Source organism: Aythya fuligula, chromosome 6 (genome assembly GCF_009819795.1).
Source record: "Aythya fuligula isolate bAytFul2 chromosome 6, bAytFul2.pri, whole genome shotgun sequence".
Taxonomy (NCBI): Eukaryota; Metazoa; Chordata; class Aves; order Anseriformes; family Anatidae; genus Aythya; species Aythya fuligula.
The window spans coordinates 26,282,276-26,305,556 of record NC_045564.1 but is presented as its reverse complement, the minus strand read 5'-3'; the positions used below and the strand labels follow the sequence as shown (position 1 = coordinate 26,305,556).

Sequence of the window (23,281 nt, the reverse complement as noted above, 5' to 3'; positions counted from 1 at the left end):
CCGGGCCGGGCGCTGCGGGGGGACTGAGGGGCGGTGTCGAGGGGGAAAAAAAAGGGGGGGGGGGGAGGCGGGCGCGGCGAGGAGAGGAGAGGCGAGGCGAGGAGGGGCGGGGCCGGCCCCGAGCGCGGCCCCGGGCGCGCCCCCGCCTGCTGCGCGCGCGGGCACGGGCACGGGCGCGCGCGCGCGCGGGGGGTCGCGGGGCGGCAGCGGCGAGCGCAGCCCCCGCGCCTCTCCCCTCCGCGCTCCCGCGGCCGCCCCCCCCCCCCGCCCCCCCACCGCGTCTTCCCCCGCTCCATCGGCAAGGACGTGGCTGTTATATGAAGGTAAGGGGGCGGGGAGGGGTTGGGGGGGCCGTCACCCCCCTCGGAGGGGGGTTTTGGGGCGAAACCCGGCTGTGGGGGGGGTCCCGGGGGGGCGTAGGGTTGGTTTGCGGCAGGTCGGAGGGGAAAGTTGGCGGCCGTGCGCTTCTCCCCAGGCACCCGCACGTTGCCCTGGCTGTGGCCGGGGAGAAGGGGCTGGAGCGGCGCTGGGCAGGCGGCGGGTGCCCCCCCGGGGGGCTCTCGGTGCTCTCCTGCCCGCTTGTGTAACCGCCTGGGGCTCCCCGGCCACCGCGCACCTGGGGCTGGTGCCTCGCCTCGGCTGCTGCCGTGCGAGGTTTGGGGAGGGAGAGCCGGCCCCTTCCCAAAAAAAGAAAAACCCTCCCGGAGCTCAGCTCAGCTCAGCTCGCTCTGCCGGCGTGGGTGAAGCGCGCCCACCGGCGCCGAGAGCGTGCGGATCGGATGGGGAGAGCACATGCGGGTGAACTTTGTGCTGAGCCTCCCCGATTCCAGCGTGCGATTTATTTATTTATTTATTTTTATTTAAACCGTGACACGGAAAATATTCGTGTCGCTGGTGTATTACAGAAGTGCTAATGGCTCGCAGCTGAACCGTCGTTTGTTAGCCGGTAGCCTGCACATGCATTTTCCCAGCTGCGGGTATCGCTCGCCCCTGAGCTCAACTCGGCTGGATGGCACCGGGGGCTTGTGGCCGCCCGGCTGCTGCCGGCATCGCTGGGAGCCCCCCGGGTGTGCTCGCACACATGCAGGCATTTATGAGCTCGTTACGTTATAAATATGGGCTGCAGGAGCACACCGGGGAGATTAAAACCGGTAAAAACGTCATCTTAATAGACGGCTATATCGAGGGAGAGCTTTCCAGTTCGTTGCCTAAATATAAAATATTCAGTATCGTAATCTTATGGATGCCATTTTCTTGACAATGGATTTCTTGCTTCGCTGACCTAAAAAGTTATTTTTACATATTGGCATATAACTCAGGTTTGCACCATGTTGATAAAATATTATTCTGAGTGATAAGCTTACAAATACCTACGTGTGTTTCTACACATTTCCCAGGCACGTTTTTGCTTTATAAGCTCAGAAATGTAACTGTGGGTCTGATTTTTTGAAGATAACTTTGTTGTCATTACAGCGTCTATGTATTTTTAGATTTTTGTTCCTTTTTTTTTAAACTAAAGCAAACATTGAAATATGAACATGTTTCCATCAAAAGCAGAAATGTTGTAATATTTTACCTTTTAGTGCGTTTTCTTTTTGTCTGCTGTTAAGTTTGTTTGAAATCAGATTCACCTCCTTAGGGTTTAGTTTGGTGTTGTTTTTTTTTTCTTGTTAATTACAGTTCTCCATGAAATGTCTTATTTGCTGCCATGCTTTATAATTCTGTTGTCCTGCTGAAGCCCTGTTGAGGTTGTACATAGCAGTATTGATTGAACACCCTTGCTAAAAATACTGTCAGGGTTGGGTGTGCTTACAGTGTCGTCGCAGGAAAGTTAAGTCTGCCCTGTTTTTCTGCGAGCAGAACGAGTGGCTGATTATTAGCAGCTACGTTTGTCAAAGCCCCGAATAAAAGCAAAATCCTGTGATCTTAGGAGTAATGCTAGTTGCTCCGTTGAGTGGCCGAACTCTCTATTAGCGGACAGAGTTCATTAAGTGCTATTTACATGTCAGTGCCATTAGCATATTTTGAATATATGGTAAGCCAATACCCAGGGCACATCGTTTTGGCTCTGTTCCTGCAGTGCCCCCTGTTTGGGCAGAAGGATCCACCTACCCCCAGCTCGCGGCAGGAACTGAAGCTTAACCAGTGGCTCTGGAGGCACGAGGCCGATGTTTATCGAGAACATTTGCTGCGTGTGAATGTTTTGTGTGTTTTGTTGTTAACCTCCGTGTTTGTGTGGCACGTCGTACAGGCTTCAGTGCTTGCAAAGAGCTACATGGTTGGCACCCCGAATAACAGCTGAATGTGAGTGCGTGGCAGGGTGATTTTGTGAAAATGAAATATTTTCCTTGAACTTGCTTGCCTGTTTTATCTGATCAGGAAGATCCTGATCAGTATTTGGGGGCTGTGTCCCTCTGGGGCCTTGTTATCCTTGGCGGGTTGTTTTATGAAAGTGTTGCTGAATGTACGTGGAAATTTTTTGTGCATCGTTTTGTGCTTACGTGTAAAAAGTGGACGGTTTGTTGTACAAGCATGTTCTGGAAAACTGAGTGGAGGTTGCAACTTTGAAAATAGTGGAAGGGAGGATACCAGGATGGTGTGCTTGGTCCTGAAAGCTAACCTGTGCCTAGGAAAGAAAGCTAGAATGGCTTGCTGGTGGCATTTCAGACGGTTGGATGAGGTAAAGGGATTGCGTTAAGGGTCTTTTGACAATTATGATGGACTAAAAATTCTGTGCTAACTCTTTAGTTTATCTAAGCAATCAAAACAAATAGTCACATGCCACGTTTCGTTTGGCACTGAAGTCACCATTAGATTATTTTTTTGAAACTGCTAAACAGTGAGTTTCTGTGGCCTGTTTTCCTAGGTCTTTATACTGCCATTAGCTAGATCCTCTGGTACATCGGGATTCTGCCTTGTCCCTCCTCTGCTCCCCCGCCCCCTGGCCAGTCTGGGTTTAAATTTGGTACGAGATCACATGAATCCCATGCCTTCACATCCTGTTTTTGTGTCACCTCACTTCCATTCTCACCAATTATAAAAATGGTCAAACAAGAGAATCTTTCAGCAGATGGTTGACTGTGCGTCTTTTTTTTTTTTTTTTTTTTTTTTTTAATACCTCGCTTTCACTCTGGTGCTGTCACTTTCCATAAAATGGCCAGGCAAAATTCTCGTGAGTTTCATTGTGATCCAGCCTAAACAACTGTAAACATGGTTTGCGTGCATGTATACTGCGGGCCTGTTTGTAGTGGGAAGAAGGAACTGTGAAGGTAGGAGAAAAAGGGAAGGGGAGGATGGTTTGGGCAGAAGGCAGACCCAGGAGGAGAGCGGCGTGGTAACGTAACAGCAGCTCTTGCTGTCTGGGCCAGCTGTTCATATATGCTCATTTGGGAACAGAAGCTGTTTTTCCTCGAGGACTTGTAATCCATTGAAATAGCACAAAATAGTTCTGTGTAGGCTTCTGAAAGCCTTTTTAATTTCCAAGATTTTAAAATTTTCTGGAAGTAATCTCTGCTATGTTTTGTCACAGAATTACATAGCAGAATCTCCTTTCCCAGTTTGGAGAATTTCACAATTATTAGGAAACTCTTGCTGCTTATCAATTATACCATGATTTCTTCAGGCACATGGTAGTTACTGTACTCACAGAAGTCTCACTGACGTGTCGCCATACAAGGCTGAGATGCCCAGATGCAGCTCACAGGAACGTGGCCGTTTTGCAGTGGTCTGCGTTACTCAGCTCAAGTCTGTGCTGATTGTGTGTGCTGTGGCCCAGCGTGTCCTACAGAGCATTACAGCTTGTAGGCAAATAGTTACTCAGGTAAATCAGACAGGCATAACTAAATGGATTTTTGTTTGAAATGTGGGAGTTCAACCAGCTTTTACTTTCCTCAGCTTTTGCACCTTGGAAGAAGAAATAGGTGATGCAATTAGACCTCTGTTTGCACGCTCCTTTGTCTTGCACTGCAATTATTTTTTGGACAAGTTAAAGGCAACTGTTGAATGATAAATGCAAGTCTCTGTGAGTGGCTTATGAGATACAGCCATCTCTGCAGTTCCACGAGGAAGGGAGAAATAGCTAATATCCATTTATAAATAAACTGTCACTTAATTATAAGTACTTACGCTCTTTAATGAAGAGTGCTTTAGGAAATATTTTCACCAATTGGAGATTGAAATGCAGTTGCTGGTTAAGAGTTCTCAGGCCATCCGTGAGAGATAAGAGATAAATAAAATTGATAACACCCTTAGAGCATGTGTGTTCTCACGTTTCCTTTCAGGCTTCCCTTAACTTCCCTGGGGTTAACTGCCCGAGAGAACGACTGAATTACTCTGCGTGACCAAAGCCCAGACCTTCACATGAAAACAAAATGTGTTGCTACCAGGGATTCATGTTTTCATACATATAGTTTTGAAATTTAGAATTGTGTTTATTAGAATGAAGGAGGATATTCCAGTATCTTCAGTATCTTAACTTTTTTATTTTTTATTTTTTTGGATACCAAATACTTAGTGATTTTGATTTTAATGCGGAAATCTTTCTTCTAATGTGCTGCTTTTGGGATGTTGCTCCAGTCTGGAGGCCTTACTTACATGTAATTTTGCTATTTTGTGGTAGTTTTCATAAGCTATTTTAAAATTCATTTAAAAGTAAGCTCTTAGCATTACTTTTGTGGAGAAAAATTTATTAGGAGTAACAATGTCAATTGATTCGGGTTTTTGTCCATTAACTGTGTATGGGTTAAACATACGTTCCTTACTTACTTGGCTCTAAAGGAATATTAACATCTAAGGAAGCTGAATGACATTTAAGCACTTTGAGTGCTTTGGCCATTTCATTGCACTTGCGTACCACCATCTCCCTGCCCTACAAGCAAAACAGTAACTAATCCCCCAAACAATGTTGTGTTTCTCTTGCAAAGGACAGGCGTGGAAAAAGGCCTCTGTCAGTGCAGCCCTGAAACTGAGTAATGAAAGTTACAATTTTTTTCTCAGATCAGAAAAATATTCTCAGATAAGTCTTATCTTTTTTTTTTTTTTTTTTTTTTTTTTTTTTTTCAGTTTGTGGTTGTGTTGCTGTTATTATTTTTAAAATGGCATCAGTCATTAAAACCAGAAATTGAAACTGTATCTGCAGCAGATAGCTCTCCATGTAAACCAAAGCAGCAGCTGGTAAAAGATAAGGGCCTGCTGGGGCTTCTTTTTCTGGGAGAGATGTGCTAACATACTTGGTCTTAGAAGAAGGTTAACAAGCAAGATTCCTCTGTTTTCTTTTTGCAGCAGAAGGTGGTATTTGCAAAACAGTTAAGCAAAGTCAATAGTCAGGATTTGATGCACTGGAAAGATGCTTCCCAGATCTCACACCAGTGACTTGATGCTTTTGCTTTAAGAAACAGAATGATGTCACTTCTGAGGAAAATCCCCATAGCAAAACTGATTTTTTCACTAACCTTGTAGTGAATTCATATTTTTTTTTTTGTGGGTGGGGAGGGTTGAGGGGTAGGTAGAGGGGGACCTGCAGTTTTTCCTTGACAGCTTGGCTTTGAAGAGAGTTAAAGTGAACATCTGTCACTTTGTGCTTGTCTGCGGTGATGCTTGCAACAAGCTCTTAGTGCCATCTGAAATAGTACCATGACATTTTTCATCTTCCAAAGCAGGAGTGGGGGCAGATGACCGGTGCTGCTGGTGGCCCACAGCCTTGCCTTCGAGGTCATTTTCTACCATGCAGGTTGTGCATTGGCCACTTCTGTGTCGTGTCTGTAAGCTGCGTGCAGCCTCAGTGCTGTTCTTAATATGTGTTACTGAGTTTGTGTGGTGCTCTTATTTAGAGAAGATGTTCTTCAGGAAAAGGGAAGTTTATTATTTAGTTTGACTTCTCAAAAATTAAGTTTTAACACTTGGCATATGAATTTCAAATCACTGTGGCCTGTAACTTCCAAGCTGTGAGCTTCTATTAAAGCTTTCCTTGGAAGAGGTTTTCAGGTTTTTGGGGGAGGCAGGTTGCTGTTATGATTGATGCCGCAGTCTGTTTTACTACTTGTGTGCAAATGAGAGTGTAGGTTAGTCTCGGGAATCCTAATCTGCAAATAATTCCCCACTTAGTACGATTTAGGTTTGTGGGTTGGCTCTGCAGGAAGATATTGCAGGCATCCTGCTAGCTCGTCTGGATGCATGTGCTTTAGGTGGAGTGCATCTCTTCTAATCTAATGTTTCGAAGGACCTTCCAGATGTAATGTGTGTTAAGAAGAGCTGCTTGGAAGCTGAAACTGTGGCTGCGTCCTTAAAGCTGAAGAGAGGTATCACCTTGTCTGAGCCTGGATGAAGAACAGGGGAGAGGAGAAACTGGGAAGGACGGCTTTCCTGCAGCGCTTATGGAAGCTATAAGGTTTAGGAAAACACAATTAAAAAGGAAAAGGGAATATATTTTTTGTTTAATATCAACAAATCTCATTACCTCATGGGAGGCTTCTGCTGAAGTAACTGCGGTTTGCACAACCACAGGAGGTGGAAACTGAAACCCAGAAGTGGTATTACAGTGGAACAGATCAATCTGCTGCACGATTGGCTCCTACTTCCAAAATTTTTTTGAGCATTTTGTTGCTTCTTTTGTTCCTGTGATCTTGGTTAGACGTCAGTGATTTGGGTGTTTCTGTGTACGGCAAATACAATGACTTCTGGTTGTGCTGCTAGAGTTTCTTCTCAAGTTCGCAATATGCAACTGGGTAAGGAGGGATAGAGCATTAATGGTGGTAAGAGTAAAAATAACCTTTCACTATTAATCTTTTACTCTTATTTTTCATTATATGAATTGAAATATACCGTACTAGCTATACAAACCATCCACTTAGGAAGTAGCTTGAACTTTTTAAACTTCCTGTCTTCCTATCAAGAAATAATTTAATATTGGTGATTTTCTCAGAAAAACTTACCTGGCTTTTGCTGTGCTTTTCTGCATGTCCTGACCTGCTTACAATGTTTCTGGCATTTTCCCTTAACAGATCTACTCTTACCTTAGAGATGTAAGGCACTGGTGATACTGTCATCTGTTCCCCCGGCACCTACTATGGATTTGAGTCATTTATTCGCCAGCTCTTAGATCAGCTGGGGGGAGCACGTTTGGTGACTGTGTGAGAGGCAGGAGGCTGCGGATGCTCACTGTGGTCGTTTTTCAAACAGTTTCTGGCTTCTTGCAGTCCCTGTGCTTGCACGGGCTGGATTCTCTTCTAATTTCTCAACAGCTACGTAAAACTTACTGGATTGAATAATAGATGCATTAAATACATTAATTAAAATATCTCTGCTTTTCAAAACCATGCCACACTAAAGGCTAAAATAGATACAATAAGAAAACGAGGCCTGGGTAACCACTGCGGTATATACAGTTACACTTGGAACAGGGTTCCTCTGGAGAAGACTAAAAAAAATAGGCTGAAAATTAACATCTGACAAAAAACCCTCTAAGAGGAAATTCCTACAGGAGAACTTCATTCTTGAGATTAATTAAATGAAAGATTAGAAATTCTCTAGATGGCTGTAAGCTATTTAATAAAACCGAAGCAAGCAATTAAAATACTCAGTTTTAGTTACCAGCAGAGGCATTGCTCCTTTTTATGATCCTGGTGTTGTGTCGCTGTCCCCCCATTGCATATGTTCTGCCTTTTACAGGAAAGCTATATGTGCAGCTCATTAATGCTAGACATTTTCCGCAGAAGGATTTTCATTAAGAAAAAACACAAAACATGATGTAGGAAAAAAAAAAGGTGATCTAGATAATAACTTCTTTGGCTTTGAGAACACACACGCGGCCTTGAGAAAACAGAAATAAAAGTGCTTTGTAGGAATTATACTAATGAAATGTATGTGAGACTAGCTTGAAAGAGAAACTTGATTAGCTGAAGTTTCAGATGTTAACATTTAGCCACCTCTTGGTAGCACTTCCACTGCCAATAAAACTGCTCCTGCTTTCTCAAACCTCTGGTTTCTTCCATTTCTAAATTATAACAATTCAAGCATCTTTCAGTTCACCTCTTTACAATATTTTTTCCTATGTCTTCCAGACAAACTGATTATTTCTAACTGTTCTGATTGTAGTTCCCCTAGTATCTGCAGAAGTCATTTTCCACTTCAGCCTTTCATATTCGCTCAGAATACATTCTGCATTCTGCTGCACCTGGCGTGCCCTGACAACTGCGTGTGCTCCAGCAGTTGTCTGTAACAAACTGCAGGTCGGGGCTGTGCTGTATCACCACAGATCCATCCCTCGTCTGAGGGCACTGTGTGACAGCAAATCGCATCGTCATGGGAGGGAGAAAATGCCTAACTGCAAGTTGCCAATGGATTCTGGAAAATTGAAGTAGTTGCCATAGTTCAGCAGAGTTACGATGCCACAAGGAAAATGGGAAAGACAGAAAAACTGCATCTCTTGTATGCCAAGTAGTGCTATTATACTAAGTTGCTCCAAATTAAGTTCCTGGCTGTATAAGTTGTTAGAGTGTTCTGTGATGAGATTTCTTCAGAAGTCCTTACTACTTTCTGCTGGCAGTTCATGAGCAAACAGATGTGATCTTCGGTGAAAATAATGATAGATTAGTACAGAAGTTTCTGAAGATGACCTTCTTAGCGCTATTGTATTTTTCAGTTGGAAACAGAAAACCACGTTCTAAAAATCTGCTTTCCAAACTTAAATGACTATAATTAGTGTTCCAAAGAAGCAACAGTCAACCTTTTTCTTTTGGCAATGCATAAATATATTCATTTTTATAACATTTAACATAAAACACATAATCCATTGTCAGACTTTAATGCGGAATGTTAAAAAGGAAGAGCATGGCTGTTTATTCTATTAATAATGATTGTGTGTCTAAGTTAAAATGAAAAAAGTGTTGACTAACTATTCCTGAAACGAATCAGCTTTATTTTTATTGTAGCTCCCAAAGTATGGAAGTGGGTTTGAAGCCCACTTTGCTGTGTACAATTAATAGAAAACAAATTATGCTTTGAAGGCCTAACGTTTCTGTAGATGGGGTTTCTTTTCAAATAACCCATGTCCTTCCAGTTGCCGGCATACCCAGCTGCCCTGAAAATGCTTCAAGGTGTCTTAAGAATGACATAGAAGTAATGAGTGCTTATGAATGAAGGCATTAGGGATGCCAGGCCCAAGCCTTTGGTGCATTTCCAGTACTTGCAGATAATATCATTGTTATGAACACATATTATAAAACATTAACTAATGTGTCCTAAAATCAGTAGGGGATTATAGTTAAGAAGTGTATTGGTTCAGGGTCTATGACCTAACTAATGCATATTGTATACTTCAGATACATCTGTACACGTGCTAAATAAAATACCTTCATGTTGGTGCATAGCGGACAGCAGGCTGGAGTGATAATGCTTGAAAATTCCTTAATAACAAATACACGTTTTACTGCAGAATATATTTCAAGAGTATGCCGAGAATTTTTGAAATAATAGTTGAGAAGCAAATCCTGACATTCGTGCTTCCCCTTCAGGAGTGACGGAAATATATTTCATATATTGTTTTTGTGTTAGACTTAATCATTTCCGCCAAAGCGTCTTACATGCACTTCAAAAAAAAAAAGTTGAAATGTTCTGTTGACTTTTTGAAACTTTTTTTGGCAATGTTAGGCTCTCCATTTATTTTGTCCCTTGTTTAACAGTTTTTTGTGTGTGTTTTCAAAAGCACTTCCATTCACCATTCAAGGAATTCAATAGAATTCTAATAGGAACCGCACATAAATAACTACAGAAATCAATGCTCCAATTCAGCCAAGAGTTTTTTGTGACTTCAAAAGCCACAAGAGCATTTACTATTAGAAATATACAATTGACTTTTCTTGTATTATCATTTTGCATAGTGATTTGGTTTTTACCACCACAACAAGATGTTTGACAGTTTCATTTGAAAATGATGTATTTACATCCTGTGTTCCACAACAGTTTAATTTTTATCAATTCTGTGAAACCACATCCATGGCAATTTGCATGTTCAGCGCTGGGCAAAGGTTCGGTGAAATACTCACTCGGAAATTTTTCCTCAAAGGTCAACCGAATACTAAGCCCAGTCTCTCGTTCCCGTATTGTAATGAAAATATAAAAAATCTTTTGATGTGTAGGGTTATTGGATTAATTTTCATATATACAAAACTCAAAGTGAAGCATCTCCCGTCCCTTGGAAATGTTTCTGAGGTGTCCTGGCTGCAGAGGTGAGCTGCTATAGCCCAGGGCTGTCCTGCATGTCCCTGCAGCGTGCAGTGGTCTCACTGCCCCCTGGCCGCATCTCCACTAGGAATCCTGGTCCCCAAGCTCTTGGCCGGGCTGGAGTGAGGGAGCTGGTCTCCAAGGAAGTAGCATCAGCACTCTACGAGCCTTGGCAAGTCGGTGCTTTTTTTTGGTAGAAAGAACCAGAACTTGATAACAGGATGGTATGACCTGAAATCCAGCACCCTGACTGCCTTAGTAATGGGCTGCTGGAGGCTTTGGGGCAGCTCTTGTGTGCACTTTCGGGTAGCTTTTAGTGTAGCCTTACCACATAGGGTGGAAAGCACACCCAGGAGGAAACAGAGGTTTGACAGGAGAGCATTTAAACACGTGTCCATTTTTTTGTGTTTATGTTTTGCTTTTCACAGTTCAATTTATTTTCCAAACCATCTGCAAGTTACTGGCAGGGGCTTCTAGGTGACAATAGCCTTCCCCCAGCCTCCTAATTCCTGCTCACTAGGCAGTCTGATGCTGCTGCTCTGAGGAACTGCCTCCTGGCATTTCATTCTGGGAGAGACCTGGTGCTGAGACTTCCCTGCATGGCCACCCAGTTCCCTCCAGATGCAGACCAGCCGTGCCATCCTCCTGCACCTCGCTGCGTGAGCAGGTGCTGCAGTGCTGCATGCCTCTCTTGGTGCTCGGGAGCATTTCTGTCAGCGGGGTGGAGAGGAGAAGAAGCAAAGCCTGTCTCTAGTCCTCTCTCCTAACAGTTGTTGGAGTGGAAAGGATACGCAGGTGAAACTTCTACTGCACCTTGAGAAAGGTTTTGATTGTGATCAGGGGGAAGAGAAGCAAGAGTGGAGCATGATGAAGAGCAAGACTCCTAACACAGTGTGGTAACTGCAGCTACGTTAATGTTCAGTGGTTCCGCTATCCCTTGGAGTTACGTGAATTTAAGATTAAGTGTTAAGATTAAGTGTTGTCATGGTGTTATCTTAAATAACAAAGGAAGTGAAGTCAGACCTTCTTTTGGTTCTTCAAAGTTCTTCCCCATTTCCTTTGACCACTTCTGTCTAATTCTGGTTGTATTTGAGTCAGCTGCTTTCAGCTTGACACTTAGGTCCCTTAGGCATCCGCGAAGTTAGTATATGCTAATGTCTGCGTTTCTGCTGACTGACAGGTACATGAAAACCTACCTTACTTCTGTCACTGGAACACAAAGCTTCTTTTAATTTACCTGGCCATTCAGCATTTACAGAAACAAGATACTAGAATGTCACTGGCCTAATTTGTTCACTAATTCGTTAGCTTAATGTCTGAGATCCGCTAAGCAGGGTTTACTTCCTGAAACATTCTCTGACCATTCCTGGGTTCTCATAGATAGGTGGTGTTTAACTGGTATCTGAGCTGGGGTAGAGAAAATAAAAATGGGATACTAAAAATATAACAAAAAAAATAACGATATTTATATATTTAGGGGCGCTTGGTTCTATTAAGGGGCAAAAGAGGCTCTTTAGATTTATCTGAAATCAAGCATTCCTTTTTTTTAATGTTTGTGTGGATCTGCTTTTTTGTGAAACCCAATTTTATGACAGTAAGCGAGACACAAACCATGCAATTCATGCTGTTCTTGAAGCAATTCTGAGTGTTACCCATCCCCTCTTGCATTGCTTCTCTTCTCTAGCTAGTCCCAAATGTATGGAGGAAAGGCAAAAAACCAGCTGGAATTTGTTTTGAATGCAAGAGAAATGGAAGAGAAAAAGAAACAGATAAAACATGAGGAACACTGGGAAAGAAACAGTATTCCCAGCCCTTGTAGGTAATTCCCAGAAAACCTGAAGCGGAGTTATTAAAATGTTATTTGTATGAAGCAACAAAGACTTTATTGCTTGATGCCAGACACTGCTCCATAGCTCCACTCTATCGTGTAATCCATTTTATTGAACATCGTTTCAAACTGACTGAGGTTCCTTAACCAGCCTGTTTATAGAACAGGTGGTTAGAAATTTACTTCAGAGACAAAAATATAGTCCTAAATTTAGACTAAATTCTTCCCTGACCACTTCATTTACTCTATTTTGTACTTACCATTCCTATTCCAGAAGTGCTTTCCTCTGCCTGCACAGTTTGTCTGAGTGCTGCTGTCCCCTGTATCGTTTATAAAAATTGGTGTTATGTTTTGAGCTTCTTAATAGGCATTCCACCAGCTAAATGTGGAGAAAAAAATAAATTATGTTTCAAAATAATTACAAACTATTACAGCTTCACTCCCAATTTTACAATGTCAGATAAAGCAGTCTGTTTTTTTTTTTTTTTTTCTGTATTTCATCATTATTGGGCTTTTTTCATTTTGGTACTGCTTGGTGCTGGAACACATCTGTGTATTTTTTGAGGCTCTAATAGCTAATCCACGTGAGCTTTTGCAATACTGAGCAGCATCAGAGGGGACCTTCATCTATGCCCGACTAAGCATCTTCTTATGAGGAATTCCCTCTTACAACAGCATGACATAGCTGGCTTGTTTGCATCTTATGGTCTGCTAAAAATATTTTCTTTCCTTCCCACTTACCTTCTACAATCCTCCTCAGCAGAAATGGTGTCTGACCAGTTTGTGTGCTGGTCGGTGTTTTTGTAGTTGGTTATGCCTGCTTGGCAAAGTACAGATGTTGTCCGAACTTAGTCTAAATTTCAGTAAATCACTGAATTAGGTGCCTATAAGGGGTTATTTAAAAGTGCAAGCTATTGGGATTAGTAGAGAAAACAAATTGGATCAGCAGCTGACCATATAGGTGACTGCAAATGGCTATACTGTAAGAGCAGCTAACAGGATGGAGGGAGATTATTAGTCATGCTCTTCAAAAATCAGTCTTGAAATTAATTCTGTCTCATTACATTTGTTAATAACCTTGGTGCAAGAATTATGTCTCTTCTTATTAAAAGCTGTAGATAACAAACTTCAGAAAATAGAGTATTTCAGACAACGGGATTATTCTGTAAGGAAAATAAGGAACTCATAGATCTGAGCACTAAAAAACTAATATGATTTAATAATACAAAATCAAGTCTTTAAGGCATCAGAGCTTTTCTTTGCTTTTAGGAAAAGCACTGGTAGCAATTTCAGTAACCGTTCTCAATATGAAGAACGAGCAAGGCTAATCTAGCACCAGGTATCAGTGGCTCGATGTGAGGGCAGAGTGTGCCTGTTACTTCTCTGCCCTGCCAGGGCTGCCCAGTAGTTTTGGTGGTGACTTGGTGACAGAAGAGAACTGGGGACACGCATCCAAAGTTTCACCAGCAGCACCGAGTTGGGATAACTGCAAGTATGTTGGGGACCATTTCAACATAGAATTTGTACGTGTTGTTTTTCAAACTTGTCAAGATAAGTTAGGGTGGAATTCGTTAGCGCTTGCAGAAGATAGAATTAGGGTATTTTTTTAATGCACTCAGAAAATTATCTTCTAAAAAATACACTATTTCTTTTTTAAAAGTTTAGAGAGGTTCTCTTGAACGGTTGTTTTCCAGACTTTGTTTAGTTTTGTATGAGAACACACCTGGAAACAAATATCATTCTTTGAGAGTTCTGAAATACTAGTTTCTAAGGGGAATTATATAAATGGGACTCCAATTTATTAGACACGTTTACAAGTTAAATATGAATATTAGAAACTTCCATTAGCAGCAATGCATGCACTATAAGCAGATCGACTGGTTTACTGAGATTATGCCAACGAGCTGAAATAATGGCCTCTTACTTCAGGAGATTTGTGCTGAAATCAGCTGAGGTCATAAGAGAAATTCTGGTTCTGTCCCCGTTTCTCGCAGAAAGAATGCTGCCAGTCAGCGCCGCAGCGGGCCAGACAAAAGGCTGATCAGCGGGAACATCTGGATCTCGCTGTCAAATGGCCCAGTGTAGTAACACAGCTAATTGCAGCTTGCTCTTAACCTTTATGTCCTAATTCACGTTTGCAGTGCTTGCAATAGCATTATCAGACTGATAGTTTTTTTTTTTTTTCAATGTTTGTTTAAAAAAAGGAAAATTTTACTTACTTTTGAGCAATTGATGTGATTTTAGTGATTGTGAGACAAGCTATGTCCTTTAGAGACTTAATGCATCTACTTTGTGGACTGGTCTGGCTGTTCTGAAACACTTTTTTCAGTGCTGACAGTGCGGCAAGGTGGGCTGGCCATGTGTTTCAAACCCTAAGGAAGTGCCGAATGCTTTTCATGCTTTGTATGTCTTATGAATGTTGTGTACACCAACAGGATCTCTCACAGATACTGCACGTTTTAGTTCAATGCTGAACTGTCTTTTCTGTACAATCTCTGTTCCTGCTTGTTTTTCATCTCATCAGAGCTTACTTGGGTCAAAAAAAAAAAAAAAAAGCTAAGAATAAACAGTACAGGATTTGTCTACATAGAAAATAGTTGTAAAACAAAATTCTGCTAACAAGCAAAATCATTATTTCAAACTTATTTTACTCATGGGCTTTCTTATTCAGTATTGAGTGTCCAATTGACCTTTGGTTGAATCCTTTCCTGTAGAGTAATAAAGGCAGCCTTACTGTTCAATAAATGGGTTATGTTAGGGAGAGATACAAAGGGAGAGAGAAAAAAAAAAAGAGAAAGATGTGCTGGATTTTCAGTGAACTGGACTGAAATCTGAGCATCTGAAGCTTGAGCTTTTGGGGAAGGCTCCTTTTATTTGTCATTCCCCCAGGAAAAAGGTTTTGTGGAATGTTTCCTGGATCTTAAACATCTTAATGATCAAAATATATTTTGACCATTAAATTAGAATGGACATGAAGTTCATATTTCATGCGATTGTTCAAAATTTTTTCTTGATGAGCTCCGAAGCACTTACAGCAGCTCGGGAAAGTAAGCCCCAAAACATTACTTGAATCTTTGAATTCAGAGATTACATAGATTTAGGATGAATCTAAAAAATACTTGTCTTAATAGTATCCCCAGTTACACACTGGCTGTGACGTACACGTTTTTGTGCTGTAGCATTTATTGTTCCAGTACCTATACCGATGCCTTGTGTAGACGTTTTCCCAAATGTTTTAACAGCCAGAGGGAATTAAGCCTCTGTCCCCTCCACACTTGCCTTGAGCGTAGCAGTAATACATCCCTCCCTTGAGCACAGTAAACCCTCTGTAGCACATTTCTCTGTGGTTATACAGATTTCTAAACATAAATTATAAAGGAATTGGTCTAAACTGTATTAACATGCTGCCTTTCCAGAGGAGCGTATGGATTTGTGGGCATTGTAGGTTCTGATGGATTAGCAGAACTCTTTTCTCAACAAGAATATCAACATGTGAAGGCTTTCACTTACAAAAGTCTGCCCCTTACTGTTGAGATGCTTATGGCTGATGCAGCTCCCCAAACCTGCACAGAGCCTGCCATAGTTTCTAGAAGCAGGTTTTCATGCCCTTGAATTGCCTTTTCCCTTCTGATTGCAGTGCCCCATCTCAGCACCGCAGTGATCTCGCGGTGGGCGGGCAGTGTTGGTGTCGGGCAGCAACTTGCTGAGTAGCGTGGTGCAAGAGAAGGGGCTGCGTGGAGGGGTCGAGATCTGGGATGTTACGTTCAGGTAGTTGTAAGCAGCAGCTGCTCCTTGTATAACAGGAGTTTGGAGGGGAAGGAGCAGATCCCGCTTCCTTCTGCTGTTTCCTCTTTTCTCTTGCAACTGGGCTTTGGTGCATGTCTTTAGAGTCCATCTCTCTTCGCCCATGTGGGATTTTCAGGTAGGTGAAGATGTTTCTGTATCTGCTTGATGGGGCAGCGTGGCCTTGCCTACCTCAGCCCGCTGCTGCTTGAGTTGAAAGTTTTGTTGCAATCATATTCCATGCGCTGATGTGAAACTTCTCAGTGGAACATCTTTCATCTTTCCTGTATCATCATACAGCAGAATGCCATGTTTTGTCTTTTCTTGGCAAAAGTGCTGTTGATCATTTCCAATACGCATTGATTTATTAGGGCTTGGGCATCTGGAGGATAAGAAGAGTACTTGTGGACTTCAGAAATACTCTCACAAATAGTAAAGCTGAACACACTGTAAGAAAGCAAAGAGAAGGTTTCTGCTAGAGGCTAACTGCAGGCACACTTACAGGCTCTGGTTACAGCAGGAAGGTCTTTGTGGGAAGGTCTGCCAAAGTCATTGATGAAGATAAAATCCAGTCTTTCCCAGGGTGTGTTGTGTGATTGTGTGCCAAAGATGATATGCTAAAGGGATCATTATGCCAAGTTCTGTGGGATTTAAGGAGTGCTTGTTAACTAAAGGAAATTTTTTTTGAGTTGCATAAATTAACCTTTCTTCTAACAATTTATCTTTTGTTTATATATTACTGTTCCTTGTTCATTTGTACTGTCATCATCGTTTTTTTCTTTTTCCTCTCATGTACTAGTCCGTTTTCATACCATGGAGAAAAAAAATTCTGCATCAGAGCGACTGGCACAACATGCCCTGCAGATAAAGAAGTCCAGTGTCGTGTTGGATCAGGTTAAAGGTTCAGAGCTCAGTGATGCTGACAGTGGTTAACAGCACGGAAAGTATTAAGAAGCAGGCCCTGGATGATGTGAGCCTTCCCTGATGTAGCTACATAATAACCAGTTATAAATCAGTTTCCTGGTTTTGTTTGGTTTTGACATTGTAGCTACTGTTGCCCATAACTTTTATTTTGTATAGTACACAGTTGTTTCTCAACATTCATGGGAAACCTGATGCATTATCTCTGTCTTTGAAACAGTGATGTGCTGGACTGAAAAAGGAGGCAGCCAGTATGTTAAATAGCGCGTTGTATAAACTCCAGCAGTCATTATCACAGCAAAAGTAAGAACGAGCATAAATTTGAAATTGTGTGAGGATTCTGTTGTTAATACATATGGCATGTAACTATTCTAAAAGCCCTTATTCTAATGGCAGTACCTGATAAGAACAGCGAGATGTATGACCAGTGTGGGCTGCTGCCACTGACTCACTGTGTAATGACAGGCAAATTACTCAGTTTTCAGCATCTCATTCTCCTCCTTTATAAATGAGAAATATTGTTTCCCAGTAAAACTCTTTGAGATCCTTGGATAAAAGATTTTCTTTTTGTACGCCTACTGAGGATATAAATTTGAAGTGAGAAAGTGCAGCAAATACCAGGTTCTGTGCAAGAAGTCTCTTACCAATACAGACACAAAACAGTGGAGTCTTGTTGATTGTAATGGATTGTACTAAAGCACCTCATGCTTAAGAAATCTTGGTGTAGAGCACAAGCAAAGAGGTGTTTAGGTCCAGCTTATTACTCGAGTCGGTGTTCTGCTCAAGCCTTTTTATTATCTGCATAGCTCAGAACAGCTTCACTAAAACTTGTGATGTGTGCATTGGTATCTACTGTCCAGTTTTCTTTGATATGCCAGGCACTGTGCCACCTTCAGATGAAATGGTGCAGGGAATTAAATTAGAGAAGTTTTCTGACAGTCTCCATCATCTCTTTCATGTTGTCTTTGGCTGTGTTTTATCACTAAATTTAGATGATATTTTGGGAAACTTGACCTTTCCAGAATGATCTACATTAGCACTATAGTCTTAATCTTTCCCCTGGCACCTCCTGAAACAAAATACAAATTAATGATTCAGACACCACAAAGCAAATCACATGCCACTTGTTTCTTCCCAACTATTCTTCATTGTCATTGTTTGCTGTATTGTATGCATGTCCTTGTGTATTCTGTGGTGAAAGGGACCTAAATGTTGCAGGGGCTTTTAAGGGGGTTGGTAGCAGATGAGTAAAGAAATGATGCAACCGTTTCAGGTATATACAGAAGAAGGTTTAGTTAAGCATAAAAAGAACACCGTTATTTCAGCACTGACAAGCGGATGTTAATTTTGGCTTTGATGTATGGTTTGGCTTTTAATGAATTCAGACTTATTTTGTGATAGTCCATAAATAGCTGTGGAAGTGGTGGAGGATACATGAAATGTCTGGTCTCTGGTGCTGCAGGGAAGAATATGCTGTTCTCTCTCTCTGTAGATGATTGCCCCTCTGTTTCTGCATCTTTATCTCCTCCAATTCCATTTATCATCATTCTTCATCCCATTTAAATTTGCTGACGTTCTTAGACTTCCTTTGCAAGAAGCATTTCTCTTACTTCATAATTAAAAATAAATAAATAGAGATAATCCCATCGATTACTCTGGTTATAACCCTATTTTATCCAGCTGTGTTCTGTCCCAAATTCAGTTAATGCACAATCTAAAATTTCTATTGTAGATTTTTGTCCTTTTACATTTTTCCGCAGCTTGTCACCGTTGTCTGCTCTTTTATTTTTCTTTTGAAATTGCTTTTACCAAAAGGACTCGGCTGTGTGCAATACGTTCTTTGCTCTGTTTTACTTTTCTGACTGTGGCTCTGCCCGAAGCAGCTCCACCTTCCCTTCGTGGCCTCCTCCTGCCTTCCTGTTGCTGCCATGGTGCTTATGCAGCCCCAGAGAGAACCATGTTGCAAAGTGGTGTGAGCGAGGAATAATTTTGCCAAAATGTTGTTGTTACTTAATTCTCCACTCTGGTTTACCATATGGCTGTACAAATGGCTATGTCAGCAGCGGGGAGAGGATGATGCAAGGCTGGAAACAAGAGGCCAGACACAGGAGTAGGTCAGGAATGCTGCTTTAGCAGTGCTGGGCTATGGCAAAATAACGAGTTCATCAGAGTAAAGCCTAACAGTTGCTGTCATGATCACGTCTTCTTGAAATCCTAATCTCTGTTGCCTATTTCCCTAACCTTCTTCCCTCTTCCTCACATTTAGTGCATTTTCCACAGTTGCTTGTTCATCTCTTCTCATTAAAAGTGATCAATAAGGACATCAGCAGAAGCCTGTATTTCTCAGCATGCACAGGTGGAGCATCCTCAGGGCAGGGTTGAAACAAACACGGTTAAATCTTTTGGGTGCGCATCGTAAGTCAAACCTGTACCATCATTTGGAAATACGTGTTAAATAATTAAGATAAGGTTTAGACTGATAAGCTGTTGGGAATGGATAAAGTTAAGTTGCAAAAGAATATTTAAATCAGTAGTTTTCCAAAGCAGCACAGTGTGATGCTCATTTAGTATGAAATTTTAAAGACCTAAGCCATTTTGATTGGCAACAAAAGATATCCTATAACCTCATCTGCTTTCAGTGTCTTTCCAGCAGGGACCAGGTACCTTCCCAAGCAATAATTTTGTTTTTCGTGTCCCTGAAATCACAAGATGTCTGTAAACAAGTACACTAAAATTCCACCCCTTTCCTTGGTCTGCAGAGTTGCTTTTACATTCGTCTACAGTTATTAATAACTAAGTTATTCATAGCAGCATAAAAGTGTTTCTTTTTGTGGGGTTGGGGTGTGCTCTACAAAAAATGATTCTGAAATGTTGAAATACACATTTGAATTTAAATTAATTAACAAAGCTGGACATTTTCAAATCTGAGCCTAGGTCGAGGCACACAAACAACATGAAATTACATCTAAGTCTAGCTCTGCACGGGCAGTGTCAGGTAAATGTTCTGGCTGGATCTAAGACCACATGTAATAGTGCATCTGCATGTGTTTAAGTATTAAAATGTTTCAGCTAAAATAAAAATATCTTTTGTTCTTCAAAATTCATAAGTTGCATTTCTTCTGTGTCTTTATTTACTTTTAACCTGGCAAAACAAACCAGGAAAGTCAGTGTTCTTCAACAGTGCGATATGCTCCAGTAATACAGAATTTCTGCAGCTTGGCTTTGGTATTCAGCTGTGTACACTCTTTCAGGAAGAGATGATATTAATTACCCTCTGGTCAATCATATGAGCTATAGTTTATCATGGTGTCCTTGCCTTCTTTCTGGCAATCATAATCCTGTTTATTGACCTTCAGAATTTCCTTTTGTTCTAGGACAGAAGCATCAATCTGCTTCTTTCAAAGATCAAACGCTGAAGTAAAACAGAAATCTAAGCTTAACACAGAATGCTCACTCAGACCATAGGCTTCAGTATTATTTTTTTTCAGTAAATAGGTAATTTTCCAAACTTTAATACCAGCATTTGATGCACTGCCTTGATGAAAATGAATTGCTTTGTACTGATCTCTTTACGTATATCCCCAAAACAGAAATGGAAAACTCTTCTGTGGGAGGTAAAATATAAATAAAGATGACTTTTTTGTGGCTTTATGTCCTATCGTCTCTACACCTTCTCCCAAAAGATTTCTCCACACCTTCTTTACACCTTCTGCTGTGCTGCTGGTACCTCCCAATAATGTGGATCCTACTGTGAGATCTTTTCCATGAGCCCCTGAACACTGTTGTCTTTCCCCTGCTGAAAAGAAGCCATGGTCTTCATTCAGGAGCTGCTCTCTGCTGGTTCCTGAGGTAATATTTTTCTTGACTAGAGATGGTCATTGTGTTTTCTTCACGTAAACATTACTGTCAAATAGTTGTATGGTTCTTCCTTCCTGCCCTGTCTAGATTTTGTGTACTTTCCACAGATGTCACGTTTTTATCTGCAGCTATTCTGAAAATTGGCATTTAAGTAAAGGCTCTCTATCCCCCTTAAATCCGATCCCTAAACCTGATATAGGTATATCGGAGAGCATTTTTGTATTCTCTTAAATTTCCTGACCATATTCAATAGCAAACTGAAAGGAACTTCTTAGAGAAGCCAAAAAAAATGAAAAAAAACGGAGTACAAAAGTGAATTTCAGATAAATGTTCGAACAAGTATAATTTTAAGACCTTTCTCATCACTTGTGGCTCCGATTAAAAATTCAACATGCTGTGGAATTTCAAGATGAGATGTAAAACACAGATTTGTGATATTATTGAAACTTGCAATGTAAGGATGGCATGGCTACTCCTACTCCATCTTCCCATACCATGTTTCAGAGGAGAGTTACAGCAAGCTTACAAAATGGCTTATGTGGTGTAAAGTGGCAAAATCATTTCTGGCTGTTCACAGATGCCAGTTACTTTGCTGGAGTGACCACCGTGTGCCAGAGATGCGCATGGAGCATAACCTACATATTTGTTAAAAAACAAAGCCTACCACAAAGAATGTGTAAACTGTGGGCTTGGATGTCTGTGCTCTTCAGTTACTTATTTTGGGTTTCTTGAGAGCTAGATGAGATTTTTCTGCACTTCCATGAGCTCTGTCAGCACTTGTTCAGTCTAGTTGGCACCTCTTCATTTCTCTCTGTTTTTTCAGCAGATTTTCTTAGGGAAAGGCAGATGATCTAACACTGTGAAGAAATTCTAATTTGTGCTTCTCTTTATATACTTTCATAGGACAGATGGACATGTCTGTTATTTAATAATGTTAATGTTACTTTCTTCTTAAAGAACCAGAATAGCTTCTAGCAGTCTGCCTGCCTGTCACTAGCAGACACGAGCTTCTTGCTGGTCTTGCACTAAATAACAGGGATTTTTGCTCTCTGGGTTCCAGCTTCCAGAGTTTGAGAACAGTGCATTTTTGGTTGGGTATTGCCAATTCCTCATACTCCTGGCTGGTGAGAAATTCTTTCTCTGAGCTTCTGGTAGATAAATGTCCTGTGCTGGCCCTTGAAGAGTGGGAGCTACTTTTCAAAGGAATAAGGCGGTGGTGGTGTTAAACTTCTTACCATTACCGTTGTCTCTGACTGAGACACTTAACAACATGCTTGTTATTAAGAAATTGCCAGAGCTTCCTGACATCATCGACTGAATTTGGAAAGGACAAGCTTTTTCATTTCTTTCCTCTCAGTTACCAAAATTGAAGAACACTCAAAGATTCCTCTCCTCCCTTCTGGGCTGCCCCACTGCTATCAAAGGAGCGGCACTGCCTGACCGTGTTTCACTTGGGGTGGGTGGATAGTGCCCACGGCAGCCCCTTCACTGTGCTCAGAGGCTGAGAGATCTCTGGAGTCACATCTCTTCTGTTCTCTGCCTTCCCAGACTCCAGTTTATGGACCTGCAGAGGATCCTTTCTGGCCCTGGACAAATTGGGACTTCTCAAACGTTTCCTGGGCTGTGAGAGGACCCACGGATCTGTGTGGTTTTGCTCTTCTTGTTGTTTCTGGAGCCACAAAACCCCTTCTAGTAATGGGATGCCTTCCCTGTTGTGGTACAGGGAATCTACATGCTGTTGTCACACATTTCCACAGAAAACATCAACAATTTCACAGCGGGCCAGGACATTATCAGTATTTACTCAGTTTCTTGACAGTTCGGAGGCTGTGGGAGAGCTCTGTGATGTTGGCAGCCCATTCCAACCACCTTTCTGAGTAGTCTTGTCTAGATGACTAGTCAGTGTTTAGCACACCACAGCCAGAGAGACTTGCCAGAGTGTACTTGCCCCATGGACAGTGCGGCTGGTGCCAGGACAGTGCTGCGTTTCACAAGGGACAATCTGGACATCGTCAGCTCGAGTGCTCCCCAGAGTCTTAGCACACACAGTTTGTATTCAGCTCTCCTTTGTGTGCTATTAATCCTATTTCTATATCTGCTGGCAGGTTTACTCCTCTGTAATGGGAAAATGACCCTCCCTAGCTCGTGGGTTGAAGCTATTTGCCTCTGTGATACACTAAGCTCGTTCATCCCTACCAGGGATCCTCTAATTGTGTCAGGAAGGACTTCACTGGGCTAACAGAACTGAGGGCTAGTGGTTTGGTTTTGGCTTAGCTCTCTTTGAATCTTTGTGACTTGAATTTTGGGCTGCCTCCTACATCTTTGGTAAGGTGGAACTTGCTGCTAACTCAGGTTACCAGCATATTTTTGGAAATGCCGACATTTTTAAGGGTAAAAATAAAGCACTTAAAGCACTTCTTGTAGTTAGAGAATTGATGCCCCAGTAGAGCTGAGTCTGATCGGTGATACTCTTGCTATTTAGAAGGAGAGTAATTGCATCTTGTCAGCAAAGCTGGTCATTGCTTGTGTGATGCTTGTGTCTCTGTTCTGAGAAAATGCTGCTTCTGAACATCTGCAGCACAATGTGCATGTGAATAGAGACGGGGGAGCAGAAGAACCCAGTTACTTGATTCCTTTCTCAATATGCGCATTCCATATCCTGCCATATGGCCC

At 41.7% G+C, this 23,281-nt stretch overlaps 1 protein-coding gene across 2 annotated transcripts in view; it reads left to right on the top strand.

Annotated features, from left to right (window-relative positions):
- The first annotated feature begins 272 nt into the window (after nucleotides 1-272).
- The window catches only part of PTPN4 (protein tyrosine phosphatase non-receptor type 4), a 106,833-nt gene continuing 83,824 nt past the window's right edge, over nucleotides 273-23,281 (top strand). For both annotated transcript variants that reach the window (XM_032190175.1, XM_032190172.1), the window contains exon 1: nucleotides 273-323. The gene's annotated coding sequence lies outside the window, so the exon portion shown is untranslated. The remainder of the gene's footprint in view (nucleotides 324-23,281) is intronic.